At 48.8% G+C, this 16,627-nt stretch overlaps 8 non-coding genes across 8 annotated transcripts; all 8 read right to left on the minus strand.

The window, feature by feature from the left end:
• Positions 1 to 2,451: 2,451 nt before the first annotated feature.
• On the minus strand, positions 2,452 to 2,563 carry TRNAL-CAA (transfer RNA leucine (anticodon CAA)). The gene is made up of 2 exons: positions 2,526 to 2,563; positions 2,452 to 2,497 (listed from the first exon to the last, which is right to left on the minus strand). It is a non-coding gene; the product is annotated as a tRNA-Leu (tRNA).
• A 768-nt stretch (positions 2,564 to 3,331) lies between these two features.
• On the minus strand, positions 3,332 to 3,403 carry TRNAP-AGG (transfer RNA proline (anticodon AGG)). The gene has a single exon. It is a non-coding gene; the product is annotated as a tRNA-Pro (tRNA).
• A 2,631-nt stretch (positions 3,404 to 6,034) lies between these two features.
• On the minus strand, positions 6,035 to 6,146 carry TRNAL-CAA (transfer RNA leucine (anticodon CAA)). Its single transcript has 2 exons — positions 6,109 to 6,146; positions 6,035 to 6,080 (listed from the first exon to the last, which is right to left on the minus strand). It is a non-coding gene; the product is annotated as a tRNA-Leu (tRNA).
• Positions 6,147 to 6,914: 768 nt separating this feature from the next.
• Positions 6,915 to 6,986, minus strand: TRNAP-AGG (transfer RNA proline (anticodon AGG)). The gene has a single exon. It is a non-coding gene; the product is annotated as a tRNA-Pro (tRNA).
• Positions 6,987 to 9,617: 2,631 nt separating this feature from the next.
• Positions 9,618 to 9,729, minus strand: TRNAL-CAA (transfer RNA leucine (anticodon CAA)). Its single transcript has 2 exons — positions 9,692 to 9,729; positions 9,618 to 9,663 (listed from the first exon to the last, which is right to left on the minus strand). It is a non-coding gene; the product is annotated as a tRNA-Leu (tRNA).
• A 768-nt stretch (positions 9,730 to 10,497) lies between these two features.
• Positions 10,498 to 10,569, minus strand: TRNAP-AGG (transfer RNA proline (anticodon AGG)). Its single transcript has one exon. It is a non-coding gene; the product is annotated as a tRNA-Pro (tRNA).
• A 2,622-nt stretch (positions 10,570 to 13,191) lies between these two features.
• Positions 13,192 to 13,303, minus strand: TRNAL-CAA (transfer RNA leucine (anticodon CAA)). Its single transcript has 2 exons — positions 13,266 to 13,303; positions 13,192 to 13,237 (listed from the first exon to the last, which is right to left on the minus strand). It is a non-coding gene; the product is annotated as a tRNA-Leu (tRNA).
• A 768-nt stretch (positions 13,304 to 14,071) lies between these two features.
• On the minus strand, positions 14,072 to 14,143 carry TRNAP-AGG (transfer RNA proline (anticodon AGG)). The gene has a single exon. It is a non-coding gene; the product is annotated as a tRNA-Pro (tRNA).
• Positions 14,144 to 16,627: the final 2,484 nt, after the last annotated feature.

Raw genomic sequence — 16,627 nt, forward strand, 5'->3', positions numbered from 1 at the left:
TTTTGGCCCAGATTTACAAGAAAATGACTAAGCGCGACGCTGTGCCAAATTTGCAAGCCCCACGTGCCGTCATTTTCAAAATGCAGGAAAGCGCCGTATTTAGTAGAATACAGCGCACCCCTGTGCTTCCCCCTGCGCCAGCTCTAAATTAGCTGCTGAGCGCCAACGCAGCCGTTCTTGCACCATGGTACAAGGATGACTGCGTTGAGGGGGAAATTGTTTTTGTGCAGGAAGGGAAACCTTCCTGCCCCAAAAAAAAATCTTCAATGGTGATTTGCTCTTACTTCTATGTGTGCTGCAGAATGCATCACACATAGAAAGAGCAAAAACAAGGAGAAATGAAAACATTTCTCCTCAGTGCGCCACTCTAACGACACCCCTGGGATGGCGTTGGATTTTGGCGCTGACGCAGATTTACGCCAACTCCTAAATCTGGAGCAGCATCAAAATGCTATGGTGTTGCTGTGGCACACTCCCAACAACACCCATTGCACGCCCCTTCCAGGGAACGCGCTGTGTGCTAAGGGGCCGTATTTACAAGGTGGTGTTAAGCCACAAAAAGTGGCTGAACGCCATCTTGTAAATACCGCGCAGTGCATAGTGCCACCGGAGGCGTCACTAAAAGTGATGCTCCGGTGGCGATAGGGCCTTGTAAGTCTGGCACTTTATTTGCTCAAGGTGTGTGTTCTTGGTGAGGGCAGGAAAGCTATTTTCGCTCTCGTACCTTCCTTCCTTGGCTGGCTTGAATGCTGTAGGCTCAGGCTTCATTGCAAAGGTCAAACAGTGAGCAACTGACTGCCGTAAGCTGGCGCAACTCCTCTTGGTGAGCTGTGACAGATGCCCCAGGAGCGTAGTACCTCACGATGGTGAGGGATAGACACAGTCTCTTTTATCTCAGCTTGCCTGTCAGGTGAGGCAGGAAATGCAAATACTGTGAAAAAGCCCAGCGACTCGAACCAGGGACCTTTCGCATGTGAGGTGCGCATGATAACCACTACACTACACAAGCAGACACACTTGCCGGCTTGCTTCATGTGGCTATGCATTGTACTGGAACCACCACACTATGGAAACAGACACACCTGCTTGCTTTATGTGGCTATGCATTGGACTGGGATGCAAGGATGAGGGCCAATGTTCATGACGCTCAAAGCTGAGCCTTCAGGAACACAATCTCTTCCCTTGGAAGAAAGGAACTGGGATCACTTTCATTCCAAGAGGTGATTTCAGAACTGGACCCGAAATTACCATGGAGAAGCACTGTGCATTTAATGTTCCTACGAGCACTGCTGCTCCAGCACAGAAAAGCAGTTGCAAAGAAATCTCGCATACCTTCATGATGCTGAACCGTCTCGACGCCAGTATAAAGCATGTATTGCATTGCAACATGACATCTTACAAGAGTGAAAAGCAGAAATACTCCTGTTTAAAACACAGACTGAACCTCTAAAGGTAGGGGTTTGTCTGGGATTTGAACCGAGGTCCTCTCACACCCGAAGCGAGAATCATACCCCTATACCAACTAGACTGCCGCTGCATAGTCATTTGAAACATCTTCTGAAGCGTCTTTCAGAAAAGCAGGGCCATTTGGAGGCTCTCTCTCTCTAAGCGTGCCATAGCAATTGATGTTTTCTGTCAAGGATTTTTTGTTTGTCTCTAGCAAGGCAAGAGGTAGTCAAAATGCCCTGTGCCAGTGAGCTGAACTAGGGGACTGATGTGAAAAGCAGACCCTTTCTGGTAGTTGTAACCCGCTGCTAGTCATGGACCCTTGCACCTTAGATTTCCCAACCAGAAGCACTGAAGGGCCTGCTAGCTCTTGAGCCAGAGGAGCATGCCTCTTGGATTCAAGCACACTTGCTCGGTCAGCGCTCGATCAGGCGAGATTTATATTAGTGGCTCATAGGCCTGAAACACTCACCTGGGAGACGCAGGGTGGCTGATTTCCCGGAATGGCCCTTGATGGGGAAATCACCTCCTTTCCCCCGCCTCATTTCAGAATTGTGTGCTAGTCGCAAGACAGTGTTCAGGGGTTCATGGGTACTGCCTACTCCCAGCTGCCTCTCTGTCTTCTTCATGTAAATTGCAAGTCACGAGGAGGCACCATTGCCAATATGCTCCGCCCACCTAACCAAGAAACCTAGTTTGAGCTTGTCTGCCTGTGTTGTTGCAGGGGCAGAGTCTTCTTTGCCCAAAAGGTGGCAGGAGAGCCTCACTTCAAACGATAGAATCAACTGCTTAAGTAGAAACCAGCATGGTAGTTACTGTCATAAAGTGCAGCTCTAACAGAAGGTGTGCCTGAGACGCCCCTTCCAGTAATACACAGAATTTTGATTGAGGGCCCAGCCGATGGGTTGGTGGATTTCTCCTCACATGCCACAGCAGCTTCCAAAGATAGTGGTGTGAGGAGCTGGCTCTGCAAGCAGAGCAAGATTTAAGGGAAGAAAATACACCTGTCAGAAGTGGGATTTGAACCCACGCCTCCATGAAGAGACCAGAAGGCTCAGCTTCACTGAAGATCAAGCTCTCTTGAGTCTGGCGCCTTAGACCACTCGGCCATCCTGACAGCCAAAACAGTGTGCAGGTCGGACTCTTCAGTCTGCACTTGTTGATTTTGCCGCTTGCAATGTTCCTATCAAAGTCACAGCTTTAAAGGCCCCACAATATAACATGGCCAAGAAAAAAAAAAAAAAACAGAACAAGAAACAATGCACATGCACGACCACCGAGGGATGCAGATAACTTTTTAGCGTCCTGCAATAGTAAAGCACGTTTTACACAGGTCACAAGATTTTAAAGGTCATTTCTGTCTAAGTGTGCATTGAGAGAGACTGAGGTTTTAGGGAGCAAACACAAAAGCTGCTGCTGCCAAGTGTTTCTGCCCGGTCTCAAACCGGGGACTTTTCGCGTGTGAGGCGAACGTGATAACCACTACACTACAGAAACAAGCTTGCTGATTTGACTGAAGGAGCACAGTTCCCCTCATATGTTTGCACGATTTCCTCTATACTTTATCAGCAGTTGCTCGGAATGCGAGGGGTAAGTGTGAAAATTGCAGCGGTGTCGGCCAGCATGCATACACTCAGACGTCCTGAAAAATCCCATAGCTGCGGGCAGAGACAGACAAATATCTGATGCCTAAATGCCAGGAAGGAGAGCCTGTGAAATCATCACACAGGGCGCACTGAGAGCAAGCAGGAAGGAAGCCAAGGCATTGTAATCCATTTTTCGCCTGAGGCAAAAAATATGTTTTGCGCAACAATGCTTCGAGTAAAATGAGAAATGTTGAGGGGTTGTGTATTTTGAGCAGGATTTGATTGTTTTCCGCTAAAATGGGCTCGTCCGGGATTTGAACCCGGGACCTCTCGCACCCTAAGCGAGAATCATACCCCTAGACCAACGAGCCTGGGCACAGAAATGCAACGGCTCCGACCCTGCTCGGAGGATTGGTGACAGAGAGTGGGAGACTACATCCCAAAGCAAGAAACTGCACATGGTGCTCTCTTTTGCAGTACGACTAGAGTCATTTGCATGGTCTTCATCGAACATGACATAAAAAGCCTCTATCCTTTAGACATTTTGGCCCAGATTTACAAGAAAATGACTAAGCGCGACGCTGTGCCAAATTTGCAAGCCCCACGTGCCGTCATTTTCAAAATGCAGGAAAGCGCCGTATTTAGTAGAATACAGCGCACCCCTGTGCTTCCCCCTGCGCCAGCTCTAAATTAGCTGCTGAGCGCCAACGCAGCCGTTCTTGCACCATGGTACAAGGATGACTGCGTTGAGGGGGAAATTGTTTTTGTGCAGGAAGGGACACCTTCCTGCCCAAAAAAAAAATCTTCAATGGTGATTTGCTCTTACTTCTATGTGTGCTGCAGAATGCATCACACATAGCAAGAGCAAAAACAAGGAGAAATGAAAACATTTCTCCTCAGTGCGCCACTCTAACGACACCCCTGGGATGGCGTTGGATTTTGGCGCTGACGCAGATTTACGCCAACTCCTAAATCTGGAGCAGCATCAAAATGCTATGGTGTTGCTGTGGCACACTCCCAACAACACCCATTGCACGCCCCTTCCAGGGAACGCGCTGCGTGCTAAGGGGCCGTATTTACAAGGTGGTGTTAAGCCACAAAAAGTGGCTGAACGCCATCTTGTAAATACCGCGCAGTGCATAGTGCCACCGGGGCGTCACTAAAAGTGATGCTCCGGTGGCGATAGGGCCTTGTAAGTCTGGCACTTTATTTGCTCAAGGTGTGTGTTCTTGGTGAGGGCAGGAAAGCTATTTTCGCTCTCGTACCTTCCTTCCTTGGCTGGCTTGAATGCTGTAGGCTCAGGCTTCATTGCAAAGGTCAAACAGTGAGCAACTGACTGCCGTAAGCTGGCGCAACTCCTCTTGGTGAGCTGTGACAGATGCCCCAGGAGCGTAGTACCTCACGATGGTGAGGGATAGACACAGTCTCTTTTATCTCAGCTTGCCTGTCAGGTGAGGCAGGAAATGCAAATACTGTGAAAAAGCCCAGCGACTCGAACCAGGGACCTTTCGCATGTGAGGTGCGCATGATAACCACTACACTACACAAGCAGACACACTTGCCGGCTTGCTTCATGTGGCTATGCATTGTACTGGAACCACCACACTATGGAAACAGACACACCTGCTTGCTTTATGTGGCTATGCATTGGACTGGGATGCAAGGATGAGGGCCAATGTTCATGACGCTCAAAGCTGAGCCTTCCGGAACACAATCTCTTCCCTTGGAAGAAAGGAACTGGGATCACTTTCATTCCAAGAGGTGATTTCAGAACTGGACCCGAAATTACCATGGAGAAGCACTGTGCATTTAATGTTCCTACGAGCACTGCTGCTCCAGCACAGAAAAGCAGTTGCAAAGAAATCTCGCATACCTTCATGATGCTGAACCGTCTCGACGCCAGTATAAAGCATGTATTGCATTGCAACATGACATCTTACAAGAGTGAAAAGCAGAAATACTCCTGTTTAAAACACAGACTGAACCTCTAAAGGTAGGGGTTTGTCTGGGATTTGAACCGAGGTCCTCTCACACCCGAAGCGAGAATCATACCCCTATACCAACTAGACTGCCGCTGCATAGTCATTTGAAACATCTTCTGAAGCGTCTTTCAGAAAAGCAGGGCCATTTGGAGGCTCTCTCTCTCTAAGCGTGCCATAGCAATTGATGTTTTCTGTCAAGGATTTTTTGTTTGTCTCTAGCAAGGCAAGAGGTAGTCAAAATGCCCTGTGCCAGTGAGCTGAACTAGGGGACTGATGTGAAAAGCAGACCCTTTCTGGTAGTTGTAACCCGCTGCTAGTCATGGACCCTTGCACCTTAGATTTCCCAACCAGAAGCACTGAAGGGCCTGCTAGCTCTTGAGCCAGAGGAGCATGCCTCTTGGATTCAAGCACACTTGCTCGGTCAGCGCTCGATCAGGCTCGATCAGGCGAGATTTATATTAGTGGCTCATAGGCCTGAAACACTCACCTGGGAGACGCAGGGTGGCTGATTTCCCGGAATGGCCCTTGATGGGGAAATCACCTCCTTTCCCCCGCCTCATTTCAGAATTGTGTGCTAGTCGCAAGACAGTGTTCAGGGGTTCATGGGTACTGCCTACTCCCAGCTGCCTCTCTGTCTTCTTCATGTAAATTGCAAGTCACGAGGAGGCACCATTGCCAATATGCTCCGCCCACCTAACCAAGAAACCTAGTTTGAGCTTGTCTGCCTGTGTTGTTGCAGGGGCAGAGTCTTCTTTGCCCAAAAGGTGGCAGGAGAGCCTCACTTCAAACGATAGAATCAACTGCTTAAGTAGAAACCAGCATGGTAGTTACTGTCATAAAGTGCAGCTCTAACAGAAGGTGTGCCTGAGACGCCCCTTCCAGTAATACACAGAATTTTGATTGAGGGCCCAGCCGATGGGTTGGTGGATTTCTCCTCACATGCCACAGCAGCTTCCAAAGATAGTGGTGTGAGGAGCTGGCTCTGCAAGCAGAGCAAGATTTAAGGGAAGAAAATACACCTGTCAGAAGTGGGATTTGAACCCACGCCTCCATGAAGAGACCAGAAGGCTCAGCTTCACTGAAGATCAAGCTCTCTTGAGTCTGGCGCCTTAGACCACTCGGCCATCCTGACAGCCAAAACAGTGTGCAGGTCGGACTCTTCAGTCTGCACTTGTTGATTTTGCCGCTTGCAATGTTCCTATCAAAGTCACAGCTTTAAAGGCCCCACAATATAACATGGCCAAGAAAAAAAAAAAAAAACAGAACAAGAAACAATGCACATGCACGACCACCGAGGGATGCAGATAACTTTTTAGCGTCCTGCAATAGTAAAGCACGTTTTACACAGGTCACAAGTTTTTAAAGGTCATTTCTGTCTAAGTGTGCATTGAGAGAGACTGAGGTTTTAGGGAGCAAACAAAAAAGCTGCTGCTGCCAAGTGTTTCTGCCCGGTCTCAAACCGGGGACTTTTCGCGTGTGAGGCAAACGTGATAACCACTACACTACAGAAACAAGCTTGCTGATTTGACTGAAGGAGCACAGTTCCCCTCATATGTTTGCACGATTTCCTCTATACTTTATCAGCAGTTGCTCGGAATGCGAGGGGTAAGTGTGAAAATTGCAGCGGTGTCGGCCAGCATGCATACACTCAGACGTCCTGAAAAATCCCATAGCTGCGGGCAGAGACAGACAAATATCTGATGCCTAAATGCCAGGAAGGAGAGCCTGTGAAATCATCACACAGGGCGCACTGAGAGCAAGCAGGAAGGAAGCCAAGGCATTGTAATCCATTTTTCGCCTGAGGCAAAAAATATGTTTTGCGCAACAATGCTTCGAGTAAAATGAGAAATGTTGAGGGGTTGTGTATTTTGAGCAGGATTTGATTGTTTTCCGCTAAAATGGGCTCGTCCGGGATTTGAACCCGGGACCTCTCGCACCCTAAGCGAGAATCATACCCCTAGACCAACGAGCCTGGGCACAGAAATGCAACGGCTCCGACCCTGCTCGGAGGATTGGTGACAGAGAGTGGGAGACTACATCCCAAAGCAAGAAACTGCACATGGTGCTCTCTTTTGCAGTACGACTAGAGTCATTTGCATGGTCTTCATCGAACATGACACAAAAAGCCTCTATCCTTTAGACATTTTGGCCCAGATTTACAAGAAAATGACTAAGCGCGACGCTGTGCCAAATTTGCAAGCCCCACGTGCCGTCATTTTCAAAATGCAGGAAAGCGCCGTATTTAGTAGAATACAGCGCACCCCTGTGCTTCCCCCTGCGCCAGCTCTAAATTAGCTGCTGAGCGCCAACGCAGCCGTTCTTGCACCATGGTACAAGGATGACTGCGTTGAGGGGGAAATTGTTTTTGTGCAGGAAGGGACACCTTCCTGCCCAAAAAAAAAATCTTCAATGGTGATTTGCTCTTACTTCTATGTGTGCTGCAGAATGCATCACACATAGCAAGAGCAAAAACAAGGAGAAATGAAAACATTTCTCCTCAGTGCGCCACTCTAACGACACCCCTGGGATGGCGTTGGATTTTGGCGCTGACGCAGATTTACGCCAACTCCTAAATCTGGAGCAGCATCAAAATGCTATGGTGTTGCTGTGGCACACTCCCAACAACACCCATTGCACGCCCCTTCCAGGGAACGCGCTGCGTGCTAAGGGGCCGTATTTACAAGGTGGTGTTAAGCCACAAAAAGTGGCTGAACGCCATCTTGTAAATACCGCGCAGTGCATAGTGCCACCGGGGCGTCACTAAAAGTGATGCTCCGGTGGCGATAGGGCCTTGTAAGTCTGGCACTTTATTTGCTCAAGGTGTGTGTTCTTGGTGAGGGCAGGAAAGCTATTTTCGCTCTCGTACCTTCCTTCCTTGGCTGGCTTGAATGCTGTAGGCTCAGGCTTCATTGCAAAGGTCAAACAGTGAGCAACTGACTGCCGTAAACTGGCGCAACTCCTCTTGGTGAGCTGTGACAGATGCCCCAGGAGCGTAGTACCTCACGATGGTGAGGGATAGACACAGTCTCTTTTATCTCAGCTTGCCTGTCAGGTGAGGCAGGAAATGCAAATACTGTGAAAAAGCCCAGCGACTCGAACCAGGGACCTTTCGCATGTGAGGTGCGCATGATAACCACTACACTACACAAGCAGACACACTTGCCGGCTTGCTTCATGTGGCTATGCATTGTACTGGAACCACCACACTATGGAAACAGACACACCTGCTTGCTTTATGTGGCTATGCATTGGACTGGGATGCAAGGATGAGGGCCAATGTTCATGACGCTCAAAGCTGAGCCTTCCGGAACACAATCTCTTCCCTTGGAAGAAAGGAACTGGGATCACTTTCATTCCAAGAGGTGATTTCAGAACTGGACCCGAAATTACCATGGAGAAGCACTGTGCATTTAATGTTCCTACGAGCACTGCTGCTCCAGCACAGAAAAGCAGTTGCAAAGAAATCTCGCATACCTTCATGATGCTGAACCGTCTCGACGCCAGTATAAAGCATGTATTGCATTGCAACATGACATCTTACAAGAGTGAAAAGCAGAAATACTCCTGTTTAAAACACAGACTGAACCTCTAAAGGTAGGGGTTTGTCTGGGATTTGAACCGAGGTCCTCTCACACCCGAAGCGAGAATCATACCCCTATACCAACTAGACTGCCGCTGCATAGTCATTTGAAACATCTTCTGAAGCGTCTTTCAGAAAAGCAGGGCCATTTGGAGGCTCTCTCTCTCTAAGCGTGCCATAGCAATTGATGTTTTCTGTCAAGGATTTTTTGTTTGTCTCTAGCAAGGCAAGAGGTAGTCAAAATGCCCTGTGCCAGTGAGCTGAACTAGGGGACTGATGTGAAAAGCAGACCCTTTCTGGTAGTTGTAACCCGCTGCTAGTCATGGACCCTTGCACCTTAGATTTCCCAACCAGAAGCACTGAAGGGCCTGCTAGCTCTTGAGCCAGAGGAGCATGCCTCTTGGATTCAAGCACACTTGCTCGGTCAGCGCTCGATCAGGCTCGATCAGGCGAGATTTATATTAGTGGCTCATAGGCCTGAAACACTCACCTGGGAGACGCAGGGTGGCTGATTTCCCGGAATGGCCCTTGATGGGGAAATCACCTCCTTTCCCCCGCCTCATTTCAGAATTGTGTGCTAGTCGCAAGACAGTGTTCAGGGGTTCATGGGTACTGCCTACTCCCAGCTGCCTCTCTGTCTTCTTCATGTAAATTGCAAGTCACGAGGAGGCACCATTGCCAATATGCTCCGCCCACCTAACCAAGAAACCTAGTTTGAGCTTGTCTGCCTGTGTTGTTGCAGGGGCAGAGTCTTCTTTGCCCAAAAGGTGGCAGGAGAGCCTCACTTCAAACGATAGAATCAACTGCTTAAGTAGAAACCAGCATGGTAGTTACTGTCATAAAGTGCAGCTCTAACAGAAGGTGTGCCTGAGACGCCCCTTCCAGTAATACACAGAATTTTGATTGAGGGCCCAGCCGATGGGTTGGTGGATTTCTCCTCACATGCCACAGCAGCTTCCAAAGATAGTGGTGTGAGGAGCTGGCTCTGCAAGCAGAGCAAGATTTAAGGGAAGAAAATACACCTGTCAGAAGTGGGATTTGAACCCACGCCTCCATGAAGAGACCAGAAGGCTCAGCTTCACTGAAGATCAAGCTCTCTTGAGTCTGGCGCCTTAGACCACTCGGCCATCCTGACAGCCAAAACAGTGTGCAGGTCGGACTCTTCAGTCTGCACTTGTTGATTTTGCCGCTTGCAATGTTCCTATCAAAGTCACAGCTTTAAAGGCCCCACAATATAACATGGCCAAGAAAAAAAAAAAAAAACAGAACAAGAAACAATGCACATGCACGACCACCGAGGGATGCAGATAACTTTTTAGCGTCCTGCAATAGTAAAGCACGTTTTACACAGGTCACAAGTTTTTAAAGGTCATTTCTGTCTAAGTGTGCATTGAGAGAGACTGAGGTTTTAGGGAGCAAACACAAAAGCTGCTGCTGCCAAGTGTTTCTGCCCGGTCTCAAACCGGGGACTTTTCGCGTGTGAGGCGAACGTGATAACCACTACACTACAGAAACAAGCTTGCTGATTTGACTGAAGGAGCACAGTTCCCCTCATATGTTTGCACGATTTCCTCTATACTTTATCAGCAGTTGCTCGGAATGCGAGGGGTAAGTGTGAAAATTGCAGCGGTGTCGGCCAGCATGCATACACTCAGACGTCCTGAAAAATCCCATAGCTGCGGGCAGAGACAGACAAATATCTGATGCCTAAATGCCAGGAAGGAGAGCCTGTGAAATCATCACACAGGGCGCACTGAGAGCAAGCAGGAAGGAAGCCAAGGCATTGTAATCCATTTTTCGCCTGAGGCAAAAAATATGTTTTGCGCAACAATGCTTCGAGTAAAATGAGAAATGTTGAGGGGTTGTGTATTTTGAGCAGGATTTGATTGTTTTCCGCTAAAATGGGCTCGTCCGGGATTTGAACCCGGGACCTCTCGCACCCTAAGCGAGAATCATACCCCTAGACCAACGAGCCTGGGCACAGAAATGCAACGGCTCCGACCCTGCTCGGAGGATTGGTGACAGAGAGTGGGAGACTACATCCCAAAGCAAGAAACTGCACATGGTGCTCTCTTTTGCAGTACGACTAGAGTCATTTGCATGGTCTTCATCGAACATGACATAAAAAGCCTCTATCCTTTAGACATTTTGGCCCAGATTTACAAGAAAATGACTAAGCGCGACGCTGTGCCAAATTTGCAAGCCCCACGTGCCGTCATTTTCAAAATGCAGGAAAGCGCCGTATTTAGTAGAATACAGCGCACCCCTGTGCTTCCCCCTGCGCCAGCTCTAAATTAGCTGCTGAGCGCCAACGCAGCCGTTCTTGCACCATGGTACAAGGATGACTGCGTTGAGGGGGAAATTGTTTTTGTGCAGGAAGGGAAACCTTCCTGCCCCAAAAAAAAATCTTCAATGGTGATTTGCTCTTACTTCTATGTGTGCTGCAGAATGCATCACACATAGAAAGAGCAAAAACAAGGAGAAATGAAAACATTTCTCCTCAGTGCGCCACTCTAACGACACCCCTGGGATGGCGTTGGATTTTGGCGCTGACGCAGATTTACGCCAACTCCTAAATCTGGAGCAGCATCAAAATGCTATGGTGTTGCTGTGGCACACTCCCAACAACACCCATTGCACGCCCCTTCCAGGGAACGCGCTGTGTGCTAAGGGGCCGTATTTACAAGGTGGTGTTAAGCCACAAAAAGTGGCTGAACGCCATCTTGTAAATACCGCGCAGTGCATAGTGCCACCGGAGGCGTCACTAAAAGTGATGCTCCGGTGGCGATAGGGCCTTGTAAGTCTGGCACTTTATTTGCTCAAGGTGTGTGTTCTTGGTGAGGGCAGGAAAGCTATTTTCGCTCTCGTACCTTCCTTCCTTGGCTGGCTTGAATGCTGTAGGCTCAGGCTTCATTGCAAAGGTCAAACAGTGAGCAACTGACTGCCGTAAGCTGGCGCAACTCCTCTTGGTGAGCTGTGACAGATGCCCCAGGAGCGTAGTACCTCACGATGGTGAGGGATAGACACAGTCTCTTTTATCTCAGCTTGCCTGTCAGGTGAGGCAGGAAATGCAAATACTGTGAAAAAGCCCAGCGACTCGAACCAGGGACCTTTCGCATGTGAGGTGCGCATGATAACCACTACACTACACAAGCAGACACACTTGCCGGCTTGCTTCATGTGGCTATGCATTGTACTGGAACCACCACACTATGGAAACAGACACACCTGCTTGCTTTATGTGGCTATGCATTGGACTGGGATGCAAGGATGAGGGCCAATGTTCATGACGCTCAAAGCTGAGCCTTCCGGAACACAATCTCTTCCCTTGGAAGAAAGGAACTGGGATCACTTTCATTCCAAGAGGTGATTTCAGAACTGGACCCGAAATTACCATGGAGAAGCACTGTGCATTTAATGTTCCTACGAGCACTGCTGCTCCAGCACAGAAAAGCAGTTGCAAAGAAATCTCGCATACCTTCATGATGCTGAACCGTCTCGACGCCAGTATAAAGCATGTATTGCATTGCAACATGACATCTTACAAGAGTGAAAAGCAGAAATACTCCTGTTTAAAACACAGACTGAACCTCTAAAGGTAGGGGTTTGTCTGGGATTTGAACCGAGGTCCTCTCACACCCGAAGCGAGAATCATACCCCTATACCAACTAGACTGCCGCTGCATAGTCATTTGAAACATCTTCTGAAGCGTCTTTCAGAAAAGCAGGGCCATTTGGAGGCTCTCTCTCTCTAAGCGTGCCATAGCAATTGATGTTTTCTGTCAAGGATTTTTTGTTTGTCTCTAGCAAGGCAAGAGGTAGTCAAAATGCCCTGTGCCAGTGAGCTGAACTAGGGGACTGATGTGAAAAGCAGACCCTTTCTGGTAGTTGTAACCCGCTGCTAGTCATGGACCCTTGCACCTTAGATTTCCCAACCAGAAGCACTGAAGGGCCTGCTAGCTCTTGAGCCAGAGGAGCATGCCTCTTGGATTCAAGCACACTTGCTCGGTCAGCGCTCGATCAGGCGAGATTTATATTAGTGGCTCATAGGCCTGAAACACTCACCTGGGAGACGCAGGGTGGCTGATTTCCCGGAATGGCCCTTGATGGGGAAATCACCTCCTTTCCCCCGCCTCATTTCAGAATTGTGTGCTAGTCGCAAGACAGTGTTCAGGGGTTCATGGGTACTGCCTACTCCCAGCTGCCTCTCTGTCTTCTTCATGTAAATTGCAAGTCACGAGGAGGCACCATTGCCAATATGCTCCGCCCACCTAACCAAGAAACCTAGTTTGAGCTTGTCTGCCTGTGTTGTTGCAGGGGCAGAGTCTTCTTTGCCCAAAAGGTGGCAGGAGAGCCTCACTTCAAACGATAGAATCAACTGCTTAAGTAGAAACCAGCATGGTAGTTACTGTCATAAAGTGCAGCTCTAACAGAAGGTGTGCCTGAGACGCCCCTTCCAGTAATACACAGAATTTTGATTGAGGGCCCAGCCGATGGGTTGGTGGATTTCTCCTCACATGCCACAGCAGCTTCCAAAGATAGTGGTGTGAGGAGCTGGCTCTGCAAGCAGAGCAAGATTTAAGGGAAGAAAATACACCTGTCAGAAGTGGGATTTGAACCCACGCCTCCATGAAGAGACCAGAAGGCTCAGCTTCACTGAAGATCAAGCTCTCTTGAGTCTGGCGCCTTAGACCACTCGGCCATCCTGACAGCCAAAACAGTGTGCAGGTCGGACTCTTCAGTCTGCACTTGTTGATTTTGCCGCTTGCAATGTTCCTATCAAAGTCACAGCTTTAAAGGCCCCACAATATAACATGGCCAAGAAAAAAAAAAAAAAACAGAACAAGAAACAATGCACATGCACGACCACCGAGGGATGCAGATAACTTTTTAGCGTCCTGCAATAGTAAAGCACGTTTTACACAGGTCACAAGTTTTTAAAGGTCATTTCTGTCTAAGTGTGCATTGAGAGAGACTGAGGTTTTAGGGAGCAAACACAAAAGCTGCTGCTGCCAAGTGTTTCTGCCCGGTCTCAAACCGGGGACTTTTCGCGTGTGAGGCGAACGTGATAACCACTACACTACAGAAACAAGCTTGCTGATTTGACTGAAGGAGCACAGTTCCCCTCATATGTTTGCACGATTTCCTCTATACTTTATCAGCAGTTGCTCGGAATGCGAGGGGTAAGTGTGAAAATTGCAGCGGTGTCGGCCAGCATGCATACACTCAGACGTCCTGAAAAATCCCATAGCTGCGGGCAGAGACAGACAAATATCTGATGCCTAAATGCCAGGAAGGAGAGCCTGTGAAATCATCACACAGGGCGCACTGAGAGCAAGCAGGAAGGAAGCCAAGGCATTGTAATCCATTTTTCGCCTGAGGCAAAAAATATGTTTTGCGCAACAATGCTTCGAGTAAAATGAGAAATGTTGAGGGGTTGTGTATTTTGAGCAGGATTTGATTGTTTTCCGCTAAAATGGGCTCGTCCGGGATTTGAACCCGGGACCTCTCGCACCCTAAGCGAGAATCATACCCCTAGACCAACGAGCCTGGGCACAGAAATGCAACGGCTCCGACCCTGCTCGGAGGATTGGTGACAGAGAGTGGGAGACTACATCCCAAAGCAAGAAACTGCACATGGTGCTCTCTTTTGCAGTACGACTAGAGTCATTTGCATGGTCTTCATCGAACATGACATAAAAAGCCTCTATCCTTTAGACATTTTGGCCCAGATTTACAAGAAAATGACTAAGCGCGACGCTGTGCCAAATTTGCAAGCCCCACGTGCCGTCATTTTCAAAATGCAGGAAAGCGCCGTATTTAGTAGAATACAGCGCACCCCTGTGCTTCCCCCTGCGCCAGCTCTAAATTAGCTGCTGAGCGCCAACGCAGCCGTTCTTGCACCATGGTACAAGGATGACTGCGTTGAGGGGGAAATTGTTTTTGTGCAGGAAGGGAAACCTTCCTGCCCCAAAAAAAAATCTTCAATGGTGATTTGCTCTTACTTCTATGTGTGCTGCAGAATGCATCACACATAGAAAGAGCAAAAACAAGGAGAAATGAAAACATTTCTCCTCAGTGCGCCACTCTAACGACACCCCTGGGATGGCGTTGGATTTTGGCGCTGACGCAGATTTACGCCAACTCCTAAATCTGGAGCAGCATCAAAATGCTATGGTGTTGCTGTGGCACACTCCCAACAACACCCATTGCACGCCCCTTCCAGGGAACGCGCTGTGTGCTAAGGGGCCGTATTTACAAGGTGGTGTTAAGCCACAAAAAGTGGCTGAACGCCATCTTGTAAATACCGCGCAGTGCATAGTGCCACCGGAGGCGTCACTAAAAGTGATGCTCCGGTGGCGATAGGGCCTTGTAAGTCTGGCACTTTATTTGCTCAAGGTGTGTGTTCTTGGTGAGGGCAGGAAAGCTATTTTCGCTCTCGTACCTTCCTTCCTTGGCTGGCTTGAATGCTGTAGGCTCAGGCTTCATTGCAAAGGTCAAACAGTGAGCAACTGACTGCCGTAAGCTGGCGCAACTCCTCTTGGTGAGCTGTGACAGATGCCCCAGGAGCGTAGTACCTCACGATGGTGAGGGATAGACACAGTCTCTTTTATCTCAGCTTGCCTGTCAGGTGAGGCAGGAAATGCAAATACTGTGAAAAAGCCCAGCGACTCGAACCAGGGACCTTTCGCATGTGAGGTGCGCATGATAACCACTACACTACACAAGCAGACACACTTGCCGGCTTGCTTCATGTGGCTATGCATTGTACTGGAACCACCACACTATGGAAACAGACACACCTGCTTGCTTTATGTGGCTATGCATTGGACTGGGATGCAAGGATGAGGGCCAATGTTCATGACGCTCAAAGCTGAGCCTTCCGGAACACAATCTCTTCCCTTGGAAGAAAGGAACTGGGATCACTTTCATTCCAAGAGGTGATTTCAGAACTGGACCCGAAATTACCATGGAGAAGCACTGTGCATTTAATGTTCCTACGAGCACTGCTGCTCCAGCACAGAAAAGCAGTTGCAAAGAAATCTCGCATACCTTCATGATGCTGAACCGTCTCGACGCCAGTATAAAGCATGTATTGCATTGCAACATGACATCTTACAAGAGTGAAAAGCAGAAATACTCCTGTTTAAAACACAGACTGAACCTCTAAAGGTAGGGGTTTGTCTGGGATTTGAACCGAGGTCCTCTCACACCCGAAGCGAGAATCATACCCCTATACCAACTAGACTGCCGCTGCATAGTCATTTGAAACATCTTCTGAAGCGTCTTTCAGAAAAGCAGGGCCATTTGGAGGCTCTCTCTCTCTAAGCGTGCCATAGCAATTGATGTTTTCTGTCAAGGATTTTTTGTTTGTCTCTAGCAAGGCAAGAGGTAGTCAAAATGCCCTGTGCCAGTGAGCTGAACTAGGGGACTGATGTGAAAAGCAGACCCTTTCTGGTAGTTGTAACCCGCTGCTAGTCATGGACCCTTGCACCTTAGATTTCCCAACCAGAAGCACTGAAGGGCCTGCTAGCTCTTGAGCCAGAGGAGCATGCCTCTTGGATTCAAGCACACTTGCTCGGTCAGCGCTCGATCAGGCGAGATTTATATTAGTGGCTCATAGGCCTGAAACACTCACCTGGGAGACGCAGGGTGGCTGATTTCCCGGAATGGCCCTTGATGGGGAAATCACCTCCTTTCCCCCGCCTCATTTCAGAATTGTGTGCTAGTCGCAAGACAGTGTTCAGGGGTTCATGGGTACTGCCTACTCCCAGCTGCCTCTCTGTCTTCTTCATGTAAATTGCAAGTCACGAGGAGGCACCATTGCCAATATGCTCCGCCCACCTAACCAAGAAACCTAGTTTGAGCTTGTCTGCCTGTGTTGTTGCAGGGGCAGAGTCTTCTTTGCCCAAAAGGTGGCAGGAGAGCCTCACTTCAAACGATAGAATCAACTGCTTAAGTAGAAACCAGCATGGTAGTTACTGTCATAAAGTGCAGCTCTAACAGAAGGTGTGCCTGAGACGCCCCTTCCAG

Source organism: Pleurodeles waltl, unplaced genomic scaffold (assembly GCF_031143425.1).
Source record: "Pleurodeles waltl isolate 20211129_DDA unplaced genomic scaffold, aPleWal1.hap1.20221129 scaffold_72, whole genome shotgun sequence".
Lineage (NCBI taxonomy): Eukaryota > Metazoa > Chordata > Amphibia > Caudata > Salamandridae > Pleurodeles > Pleurodeles waltl.